Here is a 25,101-nt window from a genome sequence, read left to right on the forward strand (position 1 = left end):
TCTATCTATCTATCTATCTATCTATCTATCTATCTATCTATCTATCTATCTATCTATCTATCTATCTACCGTTGCATGTTGTTAACGGAGAGGGGGAGCCTAAATCAGCAAGAGAGGACGTACAAGGAATCCTGGAAAGTAAACCTCGGGCCGAAGCTTGTGCGTACTCGTTTCCTTCAACTCCCTGGTGACCTAGAACCCATATTACCTCCTTCCGTGCAGCTGAAGTGCTGATTTAGGATCCCCCTCTCCGTTAACAACATATTCAGAAATATTACAGCATTTGCGCCTTGAAAGGCAGACATTCCCGAAGCCCGCTAAGGGTCTTGGTAAATCAGAAGAGGGAAACTTTCGATGGTTACAAACTGTCATTTAATAATCCAGCAACACTTCACGCCATTGAGCCCAAGTCCTTTTCGGCGCAGTGCATATTTTGTGGCCAGAAGGCAAACCTATACCGTATCTTAAAGGCTTGTAAAGAAAATAGCAGTATTGACATAATAAATCAGCCAACGTGGGAAGGCTGGGAGGCGGCCCTGTCCAGCTCGGACCTCAAGGAACAACGAGCCCTCGTCGAGAAAGAACGGGCAGCGGCTTTTAGCAATGGTGTCCCGGACTAGGAACCCGATCTGCCTTCCCCTAATCTAAACCAATGTGGCTTTCAATAAGCGTTTTTATCATCATCATCATCTTGTTACATGCGGGTGCACGTGCCGGTAATGATGGCAGAAGAAGAAATTCCTTCGTGCTCACGAGGCGCTCCTATCGTGTCTGTATGATATCTCTAATCTCTAATCTAATCTAATCTAATATCTCTGCACCCCAATTCTTGGCCGATCCCCCAGTGTGGGTATGTGCCATCAAATTAGAGGAGAACAACAACAACAACAACTCGGGCGCCCGCATCACGGCTTGGCACCGCTTGTTTTAATCAGCGGACGTTCTCCTACTTCGAGGTACATCTATGGTCCTGAGTTCCTTCTGCGTGACGAGGTCTTCCTGCTGTCCACAGGACTGGTCCATATCGCACATCTCCTCCTTTTCGGGTATGTGTCCAGGCGGTCTTCCTGAGGCCTTGAGATTTTCAAAGATAGCATTCCTTGCTTCTATCCGCTGGACCAGTGCCACTAATCCATTTTCTTGCTACGCAGAACACTGCTGCGATGGCTGCCGAGCCGAAACGAGATTTGGTGCGGTACGATCAACAGAGCGACACCTACCTAGCCTTGTTTTCCTTCCTCACCATCATGGGTAAGTGCACTAACCTGACTTGGCAGCACAGAGTCGTTGCTCAGCATCAGCCAGGAATAGCGGTCTACCACGCAAACGGGATGCGCTATGCTATTCATTCCGTTATGCTCTTATTACTGTAGTCTACATTTTCGTAACAATATTTATTGCTTCAGGACGATGCAGGATTTCTCGCTGAAAGGCCAGCTATCGTCAGGTGCCACATTCGTGTCAGTTTCAGTGCTAGGATGTCGACTTCAACTTTTTTGGTTTTATATATCGGACACCCAGAGGGAGTGTCGAAAGTGAGACCACATCCCAGTGACAGCGGGTGTGAGGGCAACACCGACCCGAATCCTCCTAAGCACCACCTCCTCTGCACGAGTGAGACCGCGGGGGAATAATACCGCACAAGGAGAGATAAGAGCATGAGTGCGGCGACAGGGATGTTACTTTCTTTATAAACGAAGGGTAGCGTCATCTACTTCAAGCAGCCGTGGCATTGATGAGTCTTGGGTAACGAGGCAGGTCGCTAAATCTAACTTCGAGAAGGCAGAAGGTCCCCACTTTATACATATTGACTGCGGGATGCGCGCCGCAAGCTGCTCGATATCTTGACATATTAGGGCGCAACGGCTTACACGTCGGAACAAAGGTACTGCTTGAAGTGCGTCAGTGCGGATGATAACGCGGGCCGCAGGAATTATGGTTATGGTAGCCACGGAGCAGAGTGCCTCCTGAACTGCCACGAGCGCAGCGCAGAGAATTGTAGGGGGTTCTGAATGTGGAAACATAGAGGCCTGGTTCAGGCTAGGTCTCCACAGACAGTAGATTGCCGTTTTTGCTACACAGCTTTGTATGCTTGCATCCACGCGCCCTATATTGGACCCTTGAGGCAGGTGAGCATCTTGCTCTTCAAATCTCCGGATAAGCGACGATGCCGAGTTTGCAGACATTGGTCAGTTTTGAAGAAACTTTGTATGTGCGACAATTTCCTCATAGTTTTACGCACTCGTTCGCAAAATCTCCCTATTATATCTATAACCTTGCGCAATTTTATTCACAAATTCTCCACGAAAGTTCTATGAATATACTTTTACAAAGAACGGAGTTACATTCGAAATATGGCTCTCACTGAGCTCTTTTCACTGAGTACTTATACAATAGTCCGCACGCACGAAGTTTTTGATTAGCTAGCAGCGTGGCTTGGACTCCCTCCACTGCCCCACGTTATAGCCTCCGTTGTGAGACCACGATCTCTATCTTTTGACGGCTCACGATAGCTAGTGCACTGTTCGGCTTGAGTGCTTTTATGTCTGTGCACTGTAGCCGCGACTGGTGCAATGGCCAATCTTCGGCCTTTTGCTAGCAGTTGCATCCTCACGGCTCCAGGCTACACGTTCCAGCTCTTCTATTAGAGAAAAAAACGCAACCTTCGTGAGCGCTCCGTCTTCGTGGCGACCGAACATATAACAAAAGCAGTAAATTTGAATGGGGCAAGCACCAGCTGTGGGCCACCGCCGCAAACGTAGAGAGCATGGTCTTGCACCTGGCGTCTTCCACTACGGCGTCTCTCATAGCCCGAGTCGCTTTGGGACGTTAAATCCCACAAACCAAACCAAAGTTTCGTGGCGCTGGCGCTAGTCGAAGCCAGACCAGGGGCAGAAAACTCTCGCAAGTTTCAATTTTAACTACACGGCGCACCTGGCGACTGAAGGAAATTGATGTTTATAAAGAAATGCCTCATTTTGCACGCATGTGGACCAATAAGGTGCAGCGGTGGCCGAGTTTTCGCATCGCGAAACACTCTTTTTCGCCGGTGGTGGCTCGATTTGCTTGCTACGAGAAAATGTTTTTCACAGCGATTCACTAGACCTTCCTCCTGCCGCTTGGAAAGGAATTGGCGCTGGCTTTTTAAATGGAGGACAAATGAAGCGGGTTCCTTCTCCTGGTCACGCTCTAAATCGTTCGAGTGGCTGTACGCCTTAATTTAAATATCTGTGTCCAAAAATTATGTAAAGCGAGTAGTTAAAAATTTACGGCTTTGTCTTTCTGCTTGAGTGGGGTGAGCACTCGCTCATCAATTCATGCCGGATTTTTAACCTTGTCATTAAGAAAATAAGATTACGAGCAAAGTTACTTTGTGCTTACTTCTCCTCCGTTATACATTTATAGAAACGTAGCTGCATTTTGCGTACGCTGTATCTAGATCTTGCGTGAAAATAATTGTAAAACATTAGGCTTACTGTACGCCTAACAAAACTCATACACGCAACCATTTCGGAATGAGTATATAAGATCCGCATTACGCTACTACCTGACATTACCGGCAGTCGTATTGCCCGTAAAAAGTGCAGTGTGCCCAGTGCAAGAGTTTGAGCTCCTTAAATTGTCGAAACGTCTATTCAAATTAGAACTAATGTTTTAAAAGAAAAGCAAAATTTCTGCCTAGAACTATATTGACGCTCAAGAAGCGTTTCAGTGCTCCTAGCAAAGTTATTACTCAAACTTCTCTTTGATCAATTCGTTCTCACCAAACATAACCAATCCGTGGTACCTTGCTTTTTAATAATTTGCATATGTAGTCCTTAACACGAGACCAGAATAATCATAACCAGACAGAAATTCTATGAGATTCTGTTAGCGAGGATGGCAGCTGACGTCCATCGTCAACAGTTGTTGCGTATGGGAGAAATCATATATCGCTGCGTTTTTGAAGCCCAGGATAGGCTGTGAAAAACGCTCCTGCTCATACGAGTCTTGATGACGCTACATCCATGAAAGCGGTGGTGAAGACCATGCAGTGGCACATCCGCATACCGCACACGCTCGTGGTATCCCTGGCAGCGACGGTCAGCATCATGGCCTTCTTGTCGACCGAGACTACTAAGCCGACGGACTTCTTCTTCGGCTCTCTGGGTCTGCATGCCATAGCAGTCTTCATGCCGGCCTTCGTAGTTCACACCACGTAGGTCCTCAACAGCTACATCTTTCGGAGATGCCAAATCGAGATCATGATCTTCTGCCTTGGAGTATTTGGTACGACGCCCTCAATGAGCAGGCATAGTACAAAAATAACTAATTAATATGGTAGTTCGGCTTGTCTGTACATGTCTTGGACAGATGACAGCGCAAAAGATACAAGATTTAGACAAGGCAAGGAGGACGTTGAACTTGCAACTTTTATTTTGTATGGTTCAGGTATACATTATACACTCTGAACTATCCGGTTTTACCGCCAATGCAAGCGCAGCAAGGTCGGCTCTTTTTCAAATGTAGTGATAGATGTGGAAATGACGCATGTTTCCCCCAGGTTACATATCAGTACCGATTGCACGATTTTTCGGGTAACATGTTCTTTGATCTTTTTTTTCTAACAAAGGTGCTCCCAAGCTGAGGGCAAGGGTTCTCACAAGGCAGGCATTGAGTGACCAGAAAACTTCCAAATTTATTTTGTTCACGGCCATTTGGTTTTTGCGTTCTTGCAGTTTTCTCTTATCCTATCATACACGCATCTCCCAGTTTTGCCGAGATATGCTTTTCCAAAGCTTAATAAAATTTATCAGTGATATACTCCGCTTTTCGCAAATTTAACGAAAGGCCATATTGTGTACAGTGTTTTTATGTATTGATAAATGATTCGCCATAAACGTTGTTTCAAGTTCAGTGCCGTCATATCGTCGAACTCCCTGCCGTTTTTGTGCTGCCATCTGTTTAGGTACCTAACGTGAGGTTTTTCGCGCAATCGAGTTTTGTGCATAATTCAATAAGCAACTTAATAGCACTTAACAAAATAGAACATCAAAGACCAAAATCTGATTGTAGGAATTTATTACTGTAATGCGGAATGTATTTCGCTAGAAAAGCAAATAAACATCGTGGCACAAAATGAAAAAATATCATTGCCACACATTCATTATCATTATATTTATCATATTGACAAGGAATTGCAGCGAGGCACGCAGACACCCAGAGGCAAGTTGCCATCTCTTGCAATTACACGCTTTTAACTATTTGTTGTGCTCGAGCACACAATTGTCTTTGTGTCGCTTTTTCCGTACAGCGCTGAAATTCGTTGTTATGTCTATAAGTGCATTATGTTCCCAAGTACCGGCTTCGTCAAACTCAATCAGGCTGTGTGGCGTTGCTTATCAGTCGTGTGATGAATGCCACCCACAAACTCGAAGGAAAGGAGAGCCAGTCTTCCAAACTTTTCCGAGACCTTTTGATACCAGAAACCTGTAAACGCTCTGGGGTAAGATTGAGAAAGAAGCCATGCTGCGTGATTACCTTTCTCACAGACGGTGCACTCAATTAACATCTTCAAGTGCAGTTGCTGTATGCCATTTAGATGCCTTTGAATCTAGAGGCCCTCATCAAGGACTGAAAACTCCCTGCTAGCTGTGGATCACGTTATGAGCTATCAGAATCCTTCCGAAGAAAATCTGGAGACCCGCAACAGAAGCAGGCAAACTTGGTGTACAATATTGTTTTGAATTTTCCTTAAACCCGAGGCAGTAGCTTCGTCCCTGAGTTAAGCCTTCAGGGCCATCGCCTTGCTTAGAAATGCTGAAAATTTTGCTTTTGCCACGGTCATTTGAAAGCAGTAAAGGGATAATCCAGGTATTATCGCTTAAGAAAGTGTATAAAGAAACAATTAGTGCCTTATGGTAAACAGGGATGCTGAACAAAATCAGCTCTATAAACGAACAGCCCATTTAAGCAGCAAATAACCGAAGAAAGCACCTACGGTATTTCTAGAGGCAGCTCATTGAAGTTTGAGGTTAGCGACATGTGTACTGCGGACTGAGGCGTACCAAGTCAAGTACACTATTGCACACGTCACTGAGGGGAGGAGTAAAGGCTGAACAGTAGGTAATTTTCTGTAAAGGCTTCCGCCATACAGCCCACGGCAACGGGGCTGCAATATTTACAGAACTGGGGTTTAAAGGTCAGGAGAAAAAATAATTTTATACGGGTACGAATTAGTAAAAGAGATTTTTGTGACTGCTACCTAAAATCTACATGTTATATATGTTAAAAACTACATGTTAGAAGTACATCTTATGTCACTATTAACGGCAAGGCCACTGCCCGATTCAAAGCGTTCTGCCTTAACCATCCATATCTATTCAACCACCTCGCTTCTCCGCTGCAGGCATCTCGCTTCTAGCCATCTGCTCTCACACCGTGGTTAGCACGGCAAAATTCGCATCATTTTCCCATATGAAAGCGTTAGAATCATGCCACCAAAAAAATGTATCGGTCTCAATCATTACTTCAGTACTTTGTGGCCCTCGTACGATATGATCACCACGATTTAGATATATACTTTCGCGTGCTCTCTCCCCTTCCTTTTTAAAATGTTTGAGGTGCGGCCCACACACGCCACATACGAAATTTTTTTTTCCAAGTAAAAGCGGACCGATCAGTGTACTTATTTAACATTGAATTGTCACTGGCGGAGTCTGCAGACTCCGAGCTGGTGCCTTGCTCTGGTGCACGTTCAACCCACAAGCCTCCGCCTTTAGTCCCGCCTAAACTGTTTCAAATCCCGGTCACTTTGCAACTACGGAATACAATGTCCGTAGACACGGAGTTCCTCGCTTACAAAATTCAGCCAAGCAGAATCGCGAGTGGTGCCTTCTTGAGTCGCCCGGTCGTTTACTCGTCGTGATTGCCGTTTGCCATCCATTCTGAATACTACTTTCGGATTTCAGCATTAAAAAGCCAATTGATGCTGCCGTCAAGGGGTTGAAGCATGCCGATGAGGCTGCCCGATATAACGGCCATGTCGGTGCGGATATTGCGCAGCTGCTCTTTGACCCTATCAGTCAATTAATCGCGGAAGCTGTCCAAGATGAGGAGCGATCGTTTCGCCAACATGTTGCTGGAGCAATTCTGCCAAACGCTGTTTATGCAGTCGAGCACAAGCTCATCGTCCATCCAGCCCTTGTCTTGGGCCTGAAATATAACTCCCTTGGGGAAAGCGTCGTTAGGAATCATTTTGCTTTTCAAGATGACATAGGGGGGCCGCTTCTGCCCGTCCGCGGTGGCGCACAACAAAACGGTGCACAGTTGGCGCTCCACGCCGGCTGTCCGCACGGAAACTCTTTTGCTCCCTTTCATTTCAACTGCGCTGTTCCCAGGGCAGTCGAACTACACGGGGGTAAGGTCGGCGTTCGCTATCTGAGAAAATATATAGTTATGCTCATTGCGCACACCGATGACGTACATATAAAAGCTGAGCACCTTGCTGGTGTAGTCGGGGAGCAGCTGCTGGCACAGCGTGGTGCTTCGCCGAAGGGATATGCGCTTCCTCTTCAGAAATCTTCGTAACCAGCCGACACTGGCTTTGAAGTCCTCCCGTGGTATGCTTCTCGCACGCGCCAAAGCTTGTGTCTTAACGCGCAGCATGTCCGTTGTCAACGCGTAGCTATTGTTCCGCACTACCATTGCATAGCGGAACAACTCTTCTTCCTGGTCGGGATACTTGCACCTCTTGTCTCGAAAAGCACGCCTTTTGTAGCTGGTGTTTCTCAGCGCATCCTTCTGGTTGCGCCATCTTCGGACCCACTTCTCGTGCATGGCAAATTTTCTTTCTGCTCCATGCTTGCCACGTTCCAGGGCAAACTGCACTATACTTTCAGTTTAAAGCCTGCCGTGTAGCTATCGATATGCTTTGCTCTTCGTGCTGGAATAGTACCGCTCAACGGTAATTGGCGAAAAAGTAAGCAGAGGGTACAAAAAAACCGCAACTATGGCGTGCGACCACGTCCACCACGCACCGCTATTCACGTGCCTATGACAGCCTCAAAAAAAAAAAAAAAAAAAGCCGAGGTGGCCGGGGCGCGTATTGCCAAACCATATCTTGTAAGCGCACTCGAGCAGACGACGCTCTGGCGCGTGATTCCTCTGAGGAGCATGACCTGGCGACGAATAGTAGAAATATTGACAAAACGAATAAGACTGCATTTAAAGGCCGCTGTTCCCATCGTTTTTCAGCCCAACGGATTAACACTTCTCATCAATAACCTCAATGAAACACCCGTTCGAATCTAGTATTGCACTTTTTTTCTGGATATTTTTTTTCCATTCACATATTTTGTTTCCATTTACAATGCTAAAATAACTCATCAACATTATTCCTGGGGTGTGTTCCTCTTTAGGTTGCATTATGTGAGGCTTTTGGTTCAGTGAATGTATGTTACCTATAAGGTTGTGTTCACAGACACCTTTCAGCAAGAATCGCCGCTTTCAGTTAGTATATTTTACCTTTAGGTTGCGTTCACAGACACCTTTCAGCAAGAATCGCCGGTTTCAGTGAGTGTATGTTACCTTTACGTTGCGTTCAGACACACCTTTCAGCAACAATCGCCGTTGAACTCGCCGAGTGCGTCGTCTGCTAGAGTGCTTCTACGGGATATGGTTTGGCAATACGCGGCTAGCGGCCGAGGCTATCGATACCAATGGCAATTTGTAGTGTGGAGACTGGCGGCAGAGGGAAAATACGACAATGATGATGACCTGCGACCTCGGGTGCCATCTGTGGGCGGCATCTGGAAGCTGCAGTAAGCGTGCATTTTGAAGGCTATTCGCGCGTGGGTCGTGCAATGTATTAGTGCAGCCCTCACACTTTTGTTTTACGTTTCATGCGGGAAATTGGCTGCTGCCCGTAAACGGTTGCGGCCCTTAAACGCGTTCATATCATATTTACGTCCAATAGGTGCCGTTAATTCTAAGTGTAGGTGTCCACATAGAAGAAAGACATGCTGATGCTGCGTGTTTCCTTTCCTCAAAAATTAGCTGTGGCTTAGCTCTCTTTAAGCATAGTGAATGCGAAAGAAACACCTCCCTGGCTGCGCTTGGCTCTGCTGGTGGTTTGGCATGGCTTCGCCTTTTGTGCTCCTAAAGGATTTACTTAGGACACAACATGGTTTCTACTGTTTGTTTATTCCAATGAACACGCTTTGGTGGTCAGTAAAGTAGTGCCTCTTGGTCTGAACACTGGCTCGCTCACTGAACTTGTAGAACACCGCCGGGCTCCCTATTCTGCGGCATAGGCGCGTTGCTTAGCCAACCGATGCTGCCTTTCTTCGTCTGTCTCCTCGGCACGGCGCCGGCGTTTGCGCGCAGCACGTCGCTCCAGCGACGCCTTGTACAACTCCTCAGATATGACTAAGCAGAGCGCGCCTGCGGCGCCCCGTTTATCCCTAGCGAGCGCCCTCACGCCGCTGGACGAGGAGGCCGTCACGTGGTAGCTGCCGTGCCGAGCGAAGGAACGACTACGGCCGAAGAGACAAGTTGGGGCCCCTGCTCTCCTCTGTTCATGACGTCACGCTGTCACGTGGTAGCCGGAGCGAAGGAACGACCTCCACTGACGGCAGAAAAGTGCTAGCAGTATTGATTTGGCAATAAAACCAAACCACATAAAGGCGTTCAGCCCCGCCGGGTGGTGCAGTGGTAAGACGCCCGACTACTGCAACGGAGTTCCCGGGTTCGAACCCGACCACGGCGGATGCGTTTCAATGGAGGCGAAACGAAGTGGCGTCCATGTGCTTTGCGATGTCAGCGCACGTCAAAGATCCCCAGGTGGTCGAAATTACTCCGTAGCCTTCCACTACGGCTCGCCTTTCTATGTTTCCACTTTCATTCCCACCTTCCTCCCTTCCCTTACGGCGCGGTTCAGGTGTCCACAGAGCAAGTGTGACAGATACTGCGCCTTTCCCTTCCTGTGAACCAATTAATTAAGGCGTTCAGCACTTTGCCAAACTCTGGGCAGCCGCTCAGTGCTTGATTTGTTTAGGGTGAAGTTAACCATGGCGAAGTTTAACTTTGCGCACAGCGTAAAAGCCTCTCGTTTCATTCACGATGAAGTCATGCTGTTTACGCAAAGCGCCTGCAAAAAGTGTGGCCCTCACATTACTCAGCATGGCTTCACACCATCTCAAACGTGGCCGATATAACATTATACATAACCTTTCTGCCCAAGGACAACAGTGCTGAGCTGTGTTGATCGCTGACAAAGCCGAAGGGTGTATGATGAGCATCGAGTGTGTGCATTTTTTGCGCAGGCATCACGCTGGCCGTCTCCCTCATGTACGTAACGAACAAAGTCGCCGACGACACGTGGTCATTCCGCGAGACCTTGCTGTTCAGTCTATACATGGCCTGCGTCGAGCGACTGCCCATGACCGATGAACTCTTCGAAGAAGGTTAGCAGCCACCAACATCCGCTTCTTCCCTCTCATGTAATACATATTTCTTCAATCACGACTACAGCTCTTAAAAAGCTAAAGCCCGATGATGTAGGCGCATTAAATGGGAGAATTAGCTCAGGGTCTCGGAGGACCGTTCCATGAAATCGCTGTTCTCATTAAAATTTCCCCTGGCCACTTCCTATGTAGTCAAAGCAGAAAAATGGCTAGTTGGTGTGCCATCATAAATAAAAAAGACTAGTGCAAATAACAAAGACACAGACAAGTGTTCGTGTTATTCGCCGATGTGTTTTGCAAAAAACACATCGGCGGCTAATAAAAAGGACTTGAAAATTTTCTTCACCGCTCGGTTTAAACTCATATCGTTTATACTGTCGACGCCAGGTTTCCGCCCTTTTGAATTGAATGGTCTTTTTACATGGCCTCCGAGATCCATCCTAGATGTTCGGCGTCGACCATATAATTTACTTGCGAAATGCCCCACGTCTGGCGACACGCGTATTTCGAAATATATTCCTTCTCTGTTTTACAAAAACTTCGTTTTCAATTGGAGAGCTTAACTTCACTTCGTCTTCAAGGTCCTTCTAAGTACCTTACGCCAATGCGTGAGTTTTCTCAGAACACGAACGAAGCAAGAATAATGTGGTTAAAGCGCTTGAACCCTGAACGAAGATATGCAGTTTTGTTCCTCACCGCGGCGTCGAGTTTTACATGGCGGCGAAACGCAAAGCGTCCACGTACTGTGCGATGGAAGTGCAAGTATAAAGCTCCGTGGTAGTCTAAACAATCCTGAGCCCTCCAATGCGGCCTTTTTCATAGTCTTGGTCGTTCTGGGACGCTATACCCTATAAACCAAAATAAACTGCGTAACGATTACAGATAAGGTAAAGGTTGCAAAGGTTCATTGCATGGCTCGTATTCTAAGCATTCCTGAGGAAGTTTCCAGAACGGTTTGAAATCATTCCGGAAAAATAAGAAACGTGAAATGGTGTACAGGAATGGCGGAAGCAAAGTTTTTGGGGGAAAGCAGCCATGCAGCTTACTTGTAGTCACCTAAGGCAGAACATTACCTATTGTAATGGGACAAGATTATGAATCTTGATATAGACAGTGAAGCCTAATTTCGACGTTATCAGTGGCCAGGAAGAGCAGGAGTTAGAGGAGAAACTAAGACTTTTCGTACACAGGTAAAAGCTGAGACAAAACACCAAGACCTCGAATTAACATTCTCCTGATAAATAAGCAAATGAAGCTCAAAGCGCACAGCTTGAAGCAATTAATTGAACGTTAGAAAAATTATACGCAGTTACTAGGTGGATATAGTAGCAAAAGTCTGCTGTGCAGTTACCAAGACAATAGGTCGCAAAAATTTTAGATGCCTTTAGCAGTAACCTCAGTTTTCTGTTGATAGAAATGCAATCTTTGAAGAACATGCTGAGAGGTTATGAGGAGGTGCCTGAAGTACTAGGTAAATTGCAGAACTTCTTCATGAAACGTATTAGGTTAAACTTTCTCCGACTGTTTTTAGTCATAGCTGGAATTGTTAGGGAGGAGAGTGTGCATTTCTAGACATTTAAAAGACGTGTGACAACACTAAAAGCTCCCAGTGATGCCAAATTTTCACAGAAAGCATTGTGGCTGGCGAAAATATATTCTTTTAGAGCGCAGCTTTTTGGCCAACGTTCCTGCGTTTCTTGGCGTCACCGTCAGCGTAGTCCCTCGTAACCAGGTTCCGCACTGCGCATGCACGTGCTGCAGCGGAGAGCTGACCGAGTGGAGCAAGAAAGCCCGATATAGCATTATGTTGTTGTTCCTAGATTGAAACGAAAATGCACGGGCCTGCTACTGGCTCTGCCGCTGAGCCACGTCACCTGCCTCATGCGGACAGAGGAGAAAATAAAGAAGAAAGAAAGAAAGAAAGAAAGAAAAAGAAGAGGGAGCGAGACAGACAAGCTTCTCAACAGCCGTCGTCCGCCACCGCAGTGGCGCAAGTGCAATGACGACCTACGACAGGTACAAGCACAGTGGGCAGGTGAGATATTCCCAGCCCCGTAGGGACACGAGCCAGCATAAAAGTGGATTCTGCCTAGAACGCCGATGAACTTTGATGCGTTCAACTGAACGCTAGTTTTGTTCGCTGCAACGCTAGGTAGCCCGCACCGTCCGAGCAAAACGCGTAGCCGCCGCCGTTCGCCACTGCGAACCGCCTGCTTGCATAAATAGTTTATTCTCTGCCAGTTCTTTCTAAGCCATGAATGAGGCAGCCGGCTGAAGTTCTTCATCTGCCGTGGCGTGCACAGTTACTCCGTCCAGCGCCACCGCCGCCTTTCCTGTTGTAGTGCAGGCTACTTATGCGTTTCGATCAAGAATTGTTAGTGGAGTGTTTCTTGAAGAACCAATATGTGCGAAAAATAAGAAGTTGTCTGCAATTGTATATAGATATGTTGCTCGAATTCTTTGCTTCGATCTATCGAAAACCTGAAAAATCTGATGAGCTGCGATCAAATTTCACATAAGAAAGTAACGTAATTGTCGGCATGTTTAATGGTTCTTCAGAACGACTTTAGTTATTTGATCGAAACAGAATGTCGCCAAGGACAGTGTTTTCTAATTCTGTAAAGGCATGCCTTCGCTAAACGAATGTATAAGTTCGAGAGGAGGCAGTTCTCAACGTTTGCGTATTTTGTTAGTTCGCTACGGAATCGAGCGGAATCTGCAGTTGGCTGCGCCTCCAACAGCTGACAATATTGCTCGCAGGTCGATACCCCGTGATGACCACCATGGTGCAATCCGAGTCGCTTATCAACGCAGTCTTGACATGGGGCATCTTCGGCTACTACCGCTGTCACGAAGGTGTGGGCAAAGTATAGAATTACTTTATTCAACAAGCGCTAACCTTCTAAAGATCGATTGCCCGTGCTATGGCCTGCTCCGAGAGGGGAAATAATAATGTCTGAGAATGGTGTGCAATTCGTTGTTCTTTAACGCTCATTTTGTTGCAGCTTTCTCAAAGCGTCGAAGCAAGTGAATTTTATTCGGGTGTATCAGATTGTTTTGTGGTTATGAAGTCGTCATTGTAAAGAAGTATATTTCGCTATATCTCCCGGCAGTGTGTCAGAAGATATAACAAGAAAACTGTCCGTCGTCTTCAAATTGTGCCTTGCGTTTTTCCTGACTTCAGGAGGTGATATCGACCTGATGTTTCCCTTGCACAACCAATGCTCGGCGATAGCCGTGGGTTTCTTCACGGGCGCGGTCACCATCTTCCTCCTGAACAACATGTCGGTCATCGGTGGAAACTCTGCTGTCACCGTAGTCGTAGCAGGCACCTACCTTACCTACTACATGCTGGAGAACATGAGCAGCTCTGGTGTTACCGGCGTTGTCGTCTACACCATGGCGGTCAACTTACACCGTTCCGTCGCCTGTACCGAACTTGCCCGTGCCCTGGAGGAGTGAGCATCATTATTATTTTCGCTTAGACTTGCATTTCAGTTGTCCTTTGTGCTGCTCTGAACTGGCAGGGATATACGCTGGAAAAATACTTCCATCGCAAAATCTTCCGATATGGTTGGGGTCGTGATTGCGGACGTAGCCCACGCACCCTTAACTATTTACCGCAGGGAGACGCACTATGACATGGAATAAACTCTGCATGCTTTAGGGCACTACATAAAAGGCACACTGTTGTGTTGGTCAAAAATATATTGTCCTCTCTTGCTGTCATTACCAGAATCCAGGCATCGATAGATTGAGTAATATTAGACAGAAAGGAGCGCGGTGTTAGCTACATGGTCGCACCGATAAACTAAGCTTGAGATAGGGGCAGCAGAACCAAAATAGCAATTGTCGCAGTTTGCAGTTCATAAATAAATGTTTTATCAAGCACAGTCATTGAAGTACCAAAACGTTCTCACGACCATGAACGAATGGTCTCTCCTAGAACATCGTGAACAGCTCGAAATTCGCCAGTCTAATTTATCTTCAAACAACAAACGCATCTTGGTATTTTGCTCTGTCTTTCGTTCCTTGGAACTATTAATATGTCATCTTAATATTACAAACCACAGGGGTTATCCCGATAAAGCACTGTCCTTGCATCTGACCGCCCTATTGGGTTTCTTATTTCACTTCGTTTCTCAGGTACTGGGACTTGATGTACGACGTGACGGAAACCTTGGCTTCTTGCCTGTCGGCCGCGTACACTGCTTTCCTGCTCATCCAGCACGCTTCCACGCTAGACTGGAATCTCTAGTGGAACTGCTTCGTCGTCGAATGCGCCATAAGGTAAATGCATTTGGTTTGCTTTGGCGCCGCTGAAACGCGTTTGCATTCGTATCGCTCGTGCTGTGTCACTGCCAAAACACACGGCAAAATCCTTACCTGCTTACCTGTAATAGAAAGTAGCTAATGCTTCAAAGCATCTTACTATATTGGGGTCCATTTTCCCTATATACGAGCCTGCTGCAAGCCAAACTATGTTTAAAAACCTCTCTGTGCGGGATGGAAGCGTTCCTTGTTAGGCGCACATTTCGGAGACTCCTTCCACCGCGTTATTCTTATGGTAGCACAAACCATCCTCCCAGTATCAGTATTGAATTGGCCATGTCTGACCCTGCATAGGTAAACACACTTAAAATTAATTAAATGCGTTTGACTTAGCTCGGCTAAGACCGTTTATACTTGGTAATGCTGCGTTAAGCGAGGTTAGACTCATAGGCCTGAACTTAATTTAGAGAGTGGAAGCTCTTTTAAGCATGGTAAGGTAGAGTTTGATGTGGTTTTTACTCCTCCATGATGGTCCACGAAGCTGAAGGACACCACAGCCGGATCAAGACGACACAAAGCTGTCGAGGGCATTTCGAAGAGTTAGGTAGCAGCAGGTGAATCAGATGGGCAGCGGTGACGGCGGAGTGTAAGGGTATGCAGAAGACTGGAAGGCTGTGGGCCACTGCGTCATTCAATGTTCTATTTTTGTGAAGATATGTATCGGTACAAAAAACGTTGGTCAAGTGTTTGAAGAATAAGCAACGTGTGTGCGAAGTAGAAGCGAAGCAGAAGAGAAAGAAGCCAGTACAGCCAAAGACCTTAACTCGAAGAGACAATATTCAAGATTTCGCTTTTAAATAGTATGGTGTTTTCTTACGTCTGGGTCACTTTTCGTTCGGGCGCCTATTGAAAAGCGGTAGCTTCGAAGCTCTATACGAAGTGCTGTATTGATTTTAGTTTTTCAGCTTGGTCACTTTTGAACCTCTTCTCTGTTCTCCGACCACAGGTGTATGGTGGTGCTCCTATATCCGGCGATCAGGCACTTCGGCTACCAGGTCACTGTGCGCCAGGCGATGGTGCTCTCTTGGGCAGGCATTAAGGGAACCTACCTCAGTTCCCTCGCCACTGCTCAGTTGCTGAGGAACGAGAACATCTACACCGAGAGCATCACGAAGGTCTCCTTCTCGACCACTGAAGTGCCTAAAAAATTCAAGGGTTCTGAATTATTTTTTTTTTTTGCTGCTGAAGCCTGTATTGAATCGCTTCCTCTAAGAACTCGTAGAGATTACGCGGGCAACCTTTGTATTAAACAAAACTAAAAAACACAGCATTTTGTAACGAGACGCCCTTGCCACAATAGTTTTGTATTTTTTAACAAAGCAATGGAAATGTTTCATTCTGGAATAAAAGTTAAAATAATTTTCATCTCTCGCTTAATAATTTCTTTTGACAGCGTTTCATTTTGATAACAAGGAAGGCTTTGAAGGCATGATATTTTCGTCACCGGCTAAACCTAAGCGGCAGTCATGAATGTATTCAGAGCTTTAAGAGAACAAAGGTTGTATTTCACAAACAATTCGTAGTGCCGCTTGCAGAATATAATTCCCAAGAAAGCGCTCATTTCACGCTACGAAGACGAAGCGAGAATTACTAGTACGCATCGCACAAAGGAAAGCCGAAAGTTCGTCTGAATGTGTAATAATGGCGTCGGTCACGTATGTATAAACGGCAGTCATCCTACAATATGAGCCTATAATACAAAAAATGTGACGCTTATTTTTTTCATTCCAGTCGTACCTGTACGTCGTCGGCGACATGGTTCTCACGCAGCTCATCAACGTCACCCTCTTGCAGGTGGTCCTCGGCACCCTAGGTGCGCCCAGCAGAAGGCCTCCCCTTGCTAGCTCCTCCTAACCCTCACCCTGTGCGCAGGCATGCTCGAGGTGTCGGACGTGCCCTCTACATGAGGGATGACTCATTCTTGCTGGCAGACTGGCACTCGGTGGCACGGAACACGCTCATTCAGAACCCGCTCGTGGCCAACTTCCGACTACAGACAGCCTTCGTGAGCCCTTTCTTTTCCCGCCAGACGCTGACAATTTTGTTTTTGACTCTGCTGCCCTAAATGTAAATTATTGCTATTCTAGACGCCTTTTGTGATTCAGGTTATACCGAGAACGCGCAAACGTACTATCGTAAGTGCCATTCTGCTTCCTACAGTACAGTAGCCTTGTCACAGTAGTCTTGTCACAGTATTGAAAGGAGCTATAATCACGTATTTGCGCTTTTACCTGGTTTGGTATGTTATTATGCGCTTCAGTTTACACCAGCGCCACCTTGATGGTAGCTTCTTTCTTTCTGCAGAGGGCTGGATGCATTGTGCGACTACGAAAGGTTCTTAGGCACATCGACACATTGGCAGTCGAAAATGTCCTCAGAATTGAGCAGGTACGTTACCGGGTTTTCAGTAATCACAAGCCAATTGACTTAGCCGGTTTACAGGAACACAGTCATGAAAAGTAGCCTTCCTACTTACAATTACGAAAGAAATCAAGGTATATAAAGAGACCACAGGGAATTGTATTGGCACGAAATATTGACTGTTTTTTGACTGGTATAACTGTGCCCGTTTCGTTCATGTTCTCGGCCTTACTGCTGACACAGTAGGACGCAGAAAAGTCAGTTTGTATCTCAGTCACGAAATCTCTATGATACAAAACCTAATATCCGCATAATTATGGTTATACACGAAAACTATATCTCTCGCGTGCTCTCCCGCAGGATCGGTTGTCCTGCTAAAGCAAAATAAGTCACGATAATAGAACAAGTAAATGCACATCTCGAAGTTATGCTAAACACACCATAACGACATCACAAGTAGACTACGGTGAGAGCTAGGTCTCCTGCACACTTTTTATTTACTATTACCCTTCGGAGGGAGCTTTTAGCCCTTTGCAAAGCCGCGGTAGAGCTCTTTGTTAATATCACAAGAACCCTATAAGAACCTTTTAAAAATCTTTTTTTTTTTTTGAAGGTCAGCTATGCTCGTTAGTACACCCAAGGAATAATTTAGCAAATGACCAAAATGACGTTAATTGCAGCTCTTCAGTACCCATTTGACAAGAAAGTGTAAGTGAAACTTTCTCTTTCTTTCCAGACACGCTGTACATGTTAAAGGACACTAAACGGGAATGCGAATTCTAGGTAAAAAATGACATTTATGTCCAAATGTTACAAATTCAGCATTTCTTCTGAAAACTCTGATTTTGTGAACCAAAACTGTCTGTATATGTTTAAGGCACACAGCTATGCCCCCGCATATTTCGGCTAGCTGACTTTGACACAACTTGCTATCGGTAAGACACCGGTTAACGGTAATTGAAAAAAGGAATAATTCCTATTACACAGATTGAGCTTAAGCATGCTTAGGGTACCCGTAATCCTCCGGAGAAAGCGCCTGTTTCGTGTGCGGAACCAATTTTGGAGGTTCGCGATGCCTCTTCGTTATTTCAATTAACTTGCACTGAGGTGGTTCGCCCGGTTGGATAAAAGGGAGCTCCTTAGTCAGTGCTTCCATGGCATAGATTGCTCCTTCTGGTCCACCGGGAGAGTCTTGTTTGGTACTCTTTCATGTGTCAGAAGCTCGTGGATACAGGCCAAAACTCTGCCACACAATGCATTTGACTGATTCGACAGCACCTCCGTAAAGTTTGCACTTCATGTCGTATTAGGTTATCTTCATCTTCTGCAACACTATTTCGCCTGGCAGCTATCACCTATAGAGGATGAAGGCTGTGCGGCGAATCCTGACTGTTTGCGAAGCAATGTTCCCTCCGCATACAGTCCGCTTTGTCTGTTCAACGGCGACACGAGCAGCAATTCTGGAGCATTACAAAGCGTAAGCTGTCAGTTCAGGGCAAAATATATCTGAAACGCAAAAACGCAAGAGCTAATAAACAGTAGCTCCATCTTACCGAAATAGACGCACCTTACATAGAGCTATTTGATCAGCGGTCATGGGCAGTTTTTCCCCTCACGACCCGCCTAATCTGTCTCGGCCTTCCTGTAAGAGCAGTAAAGACGATGTTGTAAAACTCATACGCAAATGGAGAAACAAACAGACTTCTATTCCGCTTTTTCAGACGCACGGTCATGATTACAGCGTTGAAACAGACAAAATTGTTAACAGTCCCCGGAGGTGTAATTTTACTCGCAGATAGTCTTTCATTACACTTTCTCTTTAGAGTATCGTGTAAGGCCTTGGCAATATCAGTTTCTAAGTCACTCCGCTGAACCAACCTCCATCATAAGATATTCCTTAATCTTCGAAGTCACATTCCAGTCTGCACAGCGGAATATCAGCAGCTAATGTGTTTATTTTATTTTCCTACCGCGCAACTTGTATTTCATATGTAGGCAAGAAATTGCAGACAGACGTACTCAGATCGCTATGACGAGGTTCTTTTTAGAATATAATTACCACCTAAGGGTTGCTTCGGTGGTACAAAAAAATACACCAGGCCGGCCCAGCTAGAAGCACATATTTTATCTATACACGCATTTGATGCGACGATAGTGAGACTAAAAAACAAGATGAAGACACATTGTGAGAAGTGACCAGGTGTCAGAGGATGAGAGAGGAGTCGGTCCAGACTCTCGCGGTCTGGTGGACAAGATCGGCGAGGTAAGCCCAGTGTCGAGGTGAATCTGGGTAAGTATAGCATGCGGCTAAAGCGCTGGAGGGGACCCGGTTCAGGCGAGAGGCCTCAAGCTGGCCGTCCAACGACAGTAGAGCCAGGCTTTCAGGCCTCTGAGTCCAGCAGGGCGCCGAATGCGTGCGTCGACTATATGCCCCAATCAAGGAGGAATGCATGAGTCGGCCACTCGCAGGCCTAGTCACCCAGGTCTGCAACAGGTTCAGGGCTGGAGACAGCAGGCAGGCCCCAGATCTGGTCACTCGTGTAGTAGGTCTGGTGGAACACAATTTGCCGGAGCTTTGTGGCTGTGCGTCCTCCAGGTACGCTGCTCCCTCGTTCTGATTTCCTCATTTCTCGCTCCTAGCGCCATTCGAGCCGCTCGATTGCACGTTCTCTTCCAATTCCTCTTTTGCAAACGTAGCTTTTTTCCTCCTGGTGTCTTGGATATTGGTTCTTGCACGCACTAGTTTTTCAATCACGCCATTCAACTGTGTTTTCGAGAGGCACCTTGTTGAAGATGATCCCAAATGGAAACGTATTTCGAGTTTCAATTGGTCACCTAGAGCAAGGAATTTTGATCAACAACCGAGTAGCTGTTTCAATGCGAGATTTGAATTTGTATCTTGAATTAGGATTGGACCACGCCGGGAATGGTCCTTATACTTCCAAGGATATTGCTGATACGCGGATATGGAGAGCCCTCAGGATAGCCGACAGAAGTTCATTACGTGAGGAATGTGCAAGGAATCTCAACCAGTTCAATCGGAGACCCAGAGCGCTCTCCCAATACGCAATAGTGCAAAATATTGAGGAGATAAATAGCTCACGATGAGATACAACTCATACATTGAAGTAGTTCTCCGGTTTCGTGAAAGAACTAAAGTTGGTACAAGCCACCGATTGTGGTCGGCCTTTAGTAGTATAATAGTGCAACCGAGCAAAGCAGGAAGCCGCCACCATTACCACCGTTCACCATGTGAATGGTCTTCAGAATAGATGAGAGTACATGGAGTCAAAGTAAGAAGCAAAGAGCCTAAGCTTTGCACTGCTATTAGCTGCATGGATTTTGGCTGCTAAAAAGACATCTCGGTACATGTTGCCCGTGGCCAGTTATCTAAGAGACGCGACTTTTGTTTTTATACCGCAAGAGAACACTTATTTTCAAAATTTTGGTTATAGGACTGAGGTTTCCCCTCAACCTGTATTTTGCTGTTTTAAATACCTGAAATCGGTTCTATGCCAGCCAATACTTGAAGAGGAAGAAAATTTAATTTTATTATTCTCTCCGAAGCAGTCGTGCCAGATTGACGCCATCTGTGCAGTAATTCTGTTTTCACAAATGTTTATTCTTAAAAACAGCAGCGGACAATAAATAGCCTTGGATGAAAAGCTACCGTTCGCCTAATATTTGTTTAAAGCTAATCGTAGTGCAGATAAAAAGTAAAACAAATGATAAAATATAACGCAAAAATAGACTGCGGAGCACCTCTAAAACATTGGTCTAAATAAGTAACAGAATACATCTGAAGGGAATTCAGCGCGTGCCTTGTAAAACATGGAAAAAAATCGGTAGGGACATTTAAGACTTCTTATATGTGAAAACACGAAATCGTGAGCAATACCGTTAAAACCACAGAAGCATCATCGCTCCCGCCATACTCGTGCTTATGCAAGCACTCGTGCTCTGGAATCCACTTACAATCGTCGTGGTCGCACAGATGTTAGAGCGCTCGACTACTGTGCCCAAGGATGCGGGATCAAATTCCGACCACAGAGGCCGCTTTTCGATGGAGGCGATCAGCAAGGTACCAGTGGGCTGTGTGTGCGATTGGTGCAAGTTAAAGAACCTCAGGTGGTGAAACTTCCGGAGCTCTCCACTACTGCGTATCTCATAGTCTGAGTCGCTTTGGGACCAAACCAATTCCCCCACAAAGCTTGTTCGCCGGCGCGTAACTCTGGCGTCACGTACTGCGAGCTGCCTCTAACTGAACACCCGCGGTTGCTGTCGCGTTGCCCGCAGAATTCAGACTTGCTCGAAGAACGCACATGTTTTTTCAAAACACACGTGTCGACCCGGCGTTAAGATTGTAGAGGACGCGTGTTCCGCGCGTGAAGAAACGCCACGGCCTCCAGAGAACGCGAGGGAAAGACGCCCGTCCACAAGCATAGCAAATATGAGTGGACCATTCTCTATGTACTGAAGCGTGAATGCGTGGAGAAACAAGTAAGCGCGTAAAGGGTTCCTTGCGCGACCTCCGGACAATGGCCTTACACTCGTGACTAATCCCCTCACACGCGTGTTTTGCATGGCCACATTTCTACCTTTCTGCATGCTCCTGCTCTGTTCATACTGATGCCGACAAACATATGGGTATTGGTGCCAATCAATATGGCTAGTAATAACAATTTAGCATTATATTCCAGCCCTCCTTATCTGTACTTCTGAGTGTAATACTCGCCTGCATTCTGTCCGTCTTAAAGCCTCAAGGCACTGACTTCCAGTTTCAGATTCTAGTAAACTTAATTTGATTCTACGAAGTGCCTGTAGGGAGATTCGGCGACGAAGTGAACGCATGTCCTCATGTTATCATTACTAACGCCCGCATTAGATATTTTCAGATACTTGGACATGGACACCATTGGGTCGATACTGGCAATACCACAGTGGGTTATTTGGCTGGTAAGTTAGACCTTTTGACCCTTTAACACATTCTAAAATACAAGCGGTGTATATACGACGGTTGGTTCGCAACCAGTGAAGAAGTTAGTAACTCTGCTTCTACGTCCTCTCCAGAAGGAGAACGTCGGCAGCGTTCACGAGGAGGGACTCATGGAGGACAGCGCCATAGACGTGATCGAGAGGCCTTTACGCGAGCGTGTGGTCGAGCTGTTCGAGCACTCCTACTACGAGACGGTCGTCACAAGCTCTACTCTAGCCATAGTCTTCGTGCTGGCCGGGCTCTTGCGCATCTTGTTGGTGACGGCTCGCAGCAGCGCCTTCATCGCCGCAATCAGCGTCGAAGCCATCTACCTCACCATGTTCACCACAGAGGTTACCGTCGTGGTAAGTCAAGTTTCTTTTATTTACCTCTGCTGTCGCATGTAGGCGTCCTTCAACGTAATACTGTGAACTTTATTCAATGTTCAGCGGTGGACTACAGTACTGCTTTTTCCTTAATAAAACATACTATACGAACAATTATATACTGGTTTCTGGTTTCGCGCATATATTAGCCTGATAGAATGTCTTTGTACATATGCGCATACACACCCAAACTACATGTCTTCTACTAAAATTCATATTCTGTTCTGAAAATTGGTGCTTTTCACTAAATCTTCCGTACACCCAAGCGGCTGTCTGAATTTCTCGAACAGATTGAACAGCGCCGTTTTCATTTCAATTTCAGATATCGGCGTATGGCCAGCGCATCGTGAATATGGACAACTACAACCGCCTAGACCTGGTGCTAGTGGCCGTGTGTATGCTAATATTCACCCTGCAGTGCGGCCTCTTCCTTATGCAGCAGAACGACCTGGCCAACAGCGCACTCATCGTGTGCTTCATCGCCGCCATCTCGCTGCGCTTCCTGCACGCCGCAAAGTACGCCGAGGTTGGTTTCCCTTTCTTTATTCGCAGTGATGTCGTGTGCATAGTACGATCAATACCAGCTGTAGAATAGGTAGCACCTTGGTTACTATTACGGTACAGGAGGTATCCTGTGCCGCATTTGAAAAGCAATTTAACTGGTGACAGCCTGCCCTAGGTACATTGGTTAAAGGAGAAATATATCTTCACTGTCATCATAGCCGTAAGTACACCGGAGCACACTCACTGGCACGACCACCGCATGGTGATATTTTTCCGCGTGCAGAAATTACAGAGCATGGAGTGAGGCATAAAGAGAAAATCTCACACCACCGATGTATATCTACCAGAGTTGCAGGCAAACCCGATTTGTTTTACGAATATTCTAGCGGCTTTGTGTAAATATTGAGTCTTCATAACTATTAGCGAGATTCGCAGCTATGTTGGAATCCACTATCCCAATTGTCGGATGCGCGCTGACTGCTCGAAATAACCCAGTGATACCAAATACTGAAGTGGCGTAACAGTGCGTAGCAGTCCGATGTAACACGGCAAACAAGTACTGCATGCAGAATGTCAAAGTGTCTTAGTGTGAAACGGGGCAAACAGCGAATGGGCGCTTTAATTTCCCAGACACCAGAAAAGATCCAGGATTTTATCTAAATTGAACACACTCGTAGGACGTTTCAGAACGGTTTCCACTTATGCAGCTATAAAATTATTTGTATGTGTACATCTGGCGTCAAAATCTGTGAGTCGTCGTCACTACATATGCGCTGTATATTTGCGTTTTCTCCTCCAGTCATCATTTCTTCGGTGTGATAACTGTTGCAAATAACTACCTCTTTTCCCATTCTGTCTTGTGGTTTCTGTTGTCACAGGTCATGAGAACGAACTCCTTCACAAATTTAGAATTTTCGCGAAGGAAAACGTTCAACTTAGCCAGAAACAGTCTTTTCTAAGATTCTCCTCCGATCGTATCCTCACGCTCTTTATACTTCTCGCATTAGCACAGCATGTACTGGAACGGGTGGCCGCATACGTGCATCGCTACCTGGACGCTAAGATTTACGACGCTTACCAGATCGGCCATGCCATCGTTACCGGCGAGGAAGAAGTTCAGCAGAATGTCTGGAACTTCGTCAGCAACAGCAACACCATTGCAGAGATCCGTTTTCGAGCCACGCTGAACCGCCTGCTCGTGTTGCGACGACTCGTCAAGATTCAGGTGTGCCTTGGGCTGCCTTTTGATACGCGGCATTACGTTCTCTTCCCAGAAATGCAGATGGGTGGCTGATCGGGCTACTGGGTGCAGGTTTGATATTTTTTCAAAAGCGCTGAAACAATATAGACGGAGAATAAACAGACACGAATGAGCGCTCGCCCCTGTCTGGTTCTTCTCCGTCCACACTGTTTCAGCGCTTTCGAAAAATATCAACCAAGAAGTGCACGTCGGTGACAGCAGCAATTTCCCTAAACACGACCTAGGGAGGGAAGGGGGGTTTACGCACCACCTTGGTTTTCCCGAATGCACTTCATTCATAACGAACATTTGTGTTTTGCACATTGCCGGGAGTTTCGCCTAAAAGCGCCGGAAGACAGGCATGTACGCGAAGGGACACATTATCCATAGCTTGCTTGTGGTGGAACATGACCCCGACAACCAATTCAATGTACCAATTCTTGCGTAGCCGCCGTAAATACACATCTAGATGTGTCAGGATCGTGCAACTCGTATTGCCGATATCAAGGCTGTAAAATACACGTTCAGAGTGCGTAATGGATTCTGATTTCTATGCTGTGTGTGTGTTGTTCTAATATGCCATTGTGCAAAGTCGCACGTGTTTTGCAGCATTGTTTCCAAGTCTACGTACGCATGGGGTGTTCAATGGCTACTTTTTGTATGAGGTTTATTGCTAGTAGCCGGAAGTGTAATGTAGTTTACCGACAATTTATATATTCTTGTTGTTTCTTGTTCTGAAATACGCATTTTGTCTTTGTGTAAAGTGAAGTAACTGTTCGCAATTTTTCGCATGAGTGTTAATCCTTGGCATCACATCGACGACAAAGTAAAAATTTCGAGAGCACTTTGGAATATATA

The 25,101-nt window shown here is 46.1% G+C and overlaps 1 pseudogene; it reads left to right on the forward strand.

Moving 5' to 3' along the window:
• Positions 1–1,163: 1,163 nt before the first annotated feature.
• The window catches only part of LOC146186890 (sperm-specific sodium:proton exchanger-like), a 30,277-nt pseudogene continuing 6,339 nt past the window's right edge, over positions 1,164–25,101 (forward strand).

The sequence above is a fragment of the Amblyomma maculatum genome, chromosome 6 (genome assembly GCF_055883805.1).
Source record: "Amblyomma maculatum isolate TAMU_Amacu chromosome 6, ASM5588380v1, whole genome shotgun sequence".
Lineage (NCBI taxonomy): Eukaryota > Metazoa > Arthropoda > Arachnida > Ixodida > Ixodidae > Amblyomma > Amblyomma maculatum.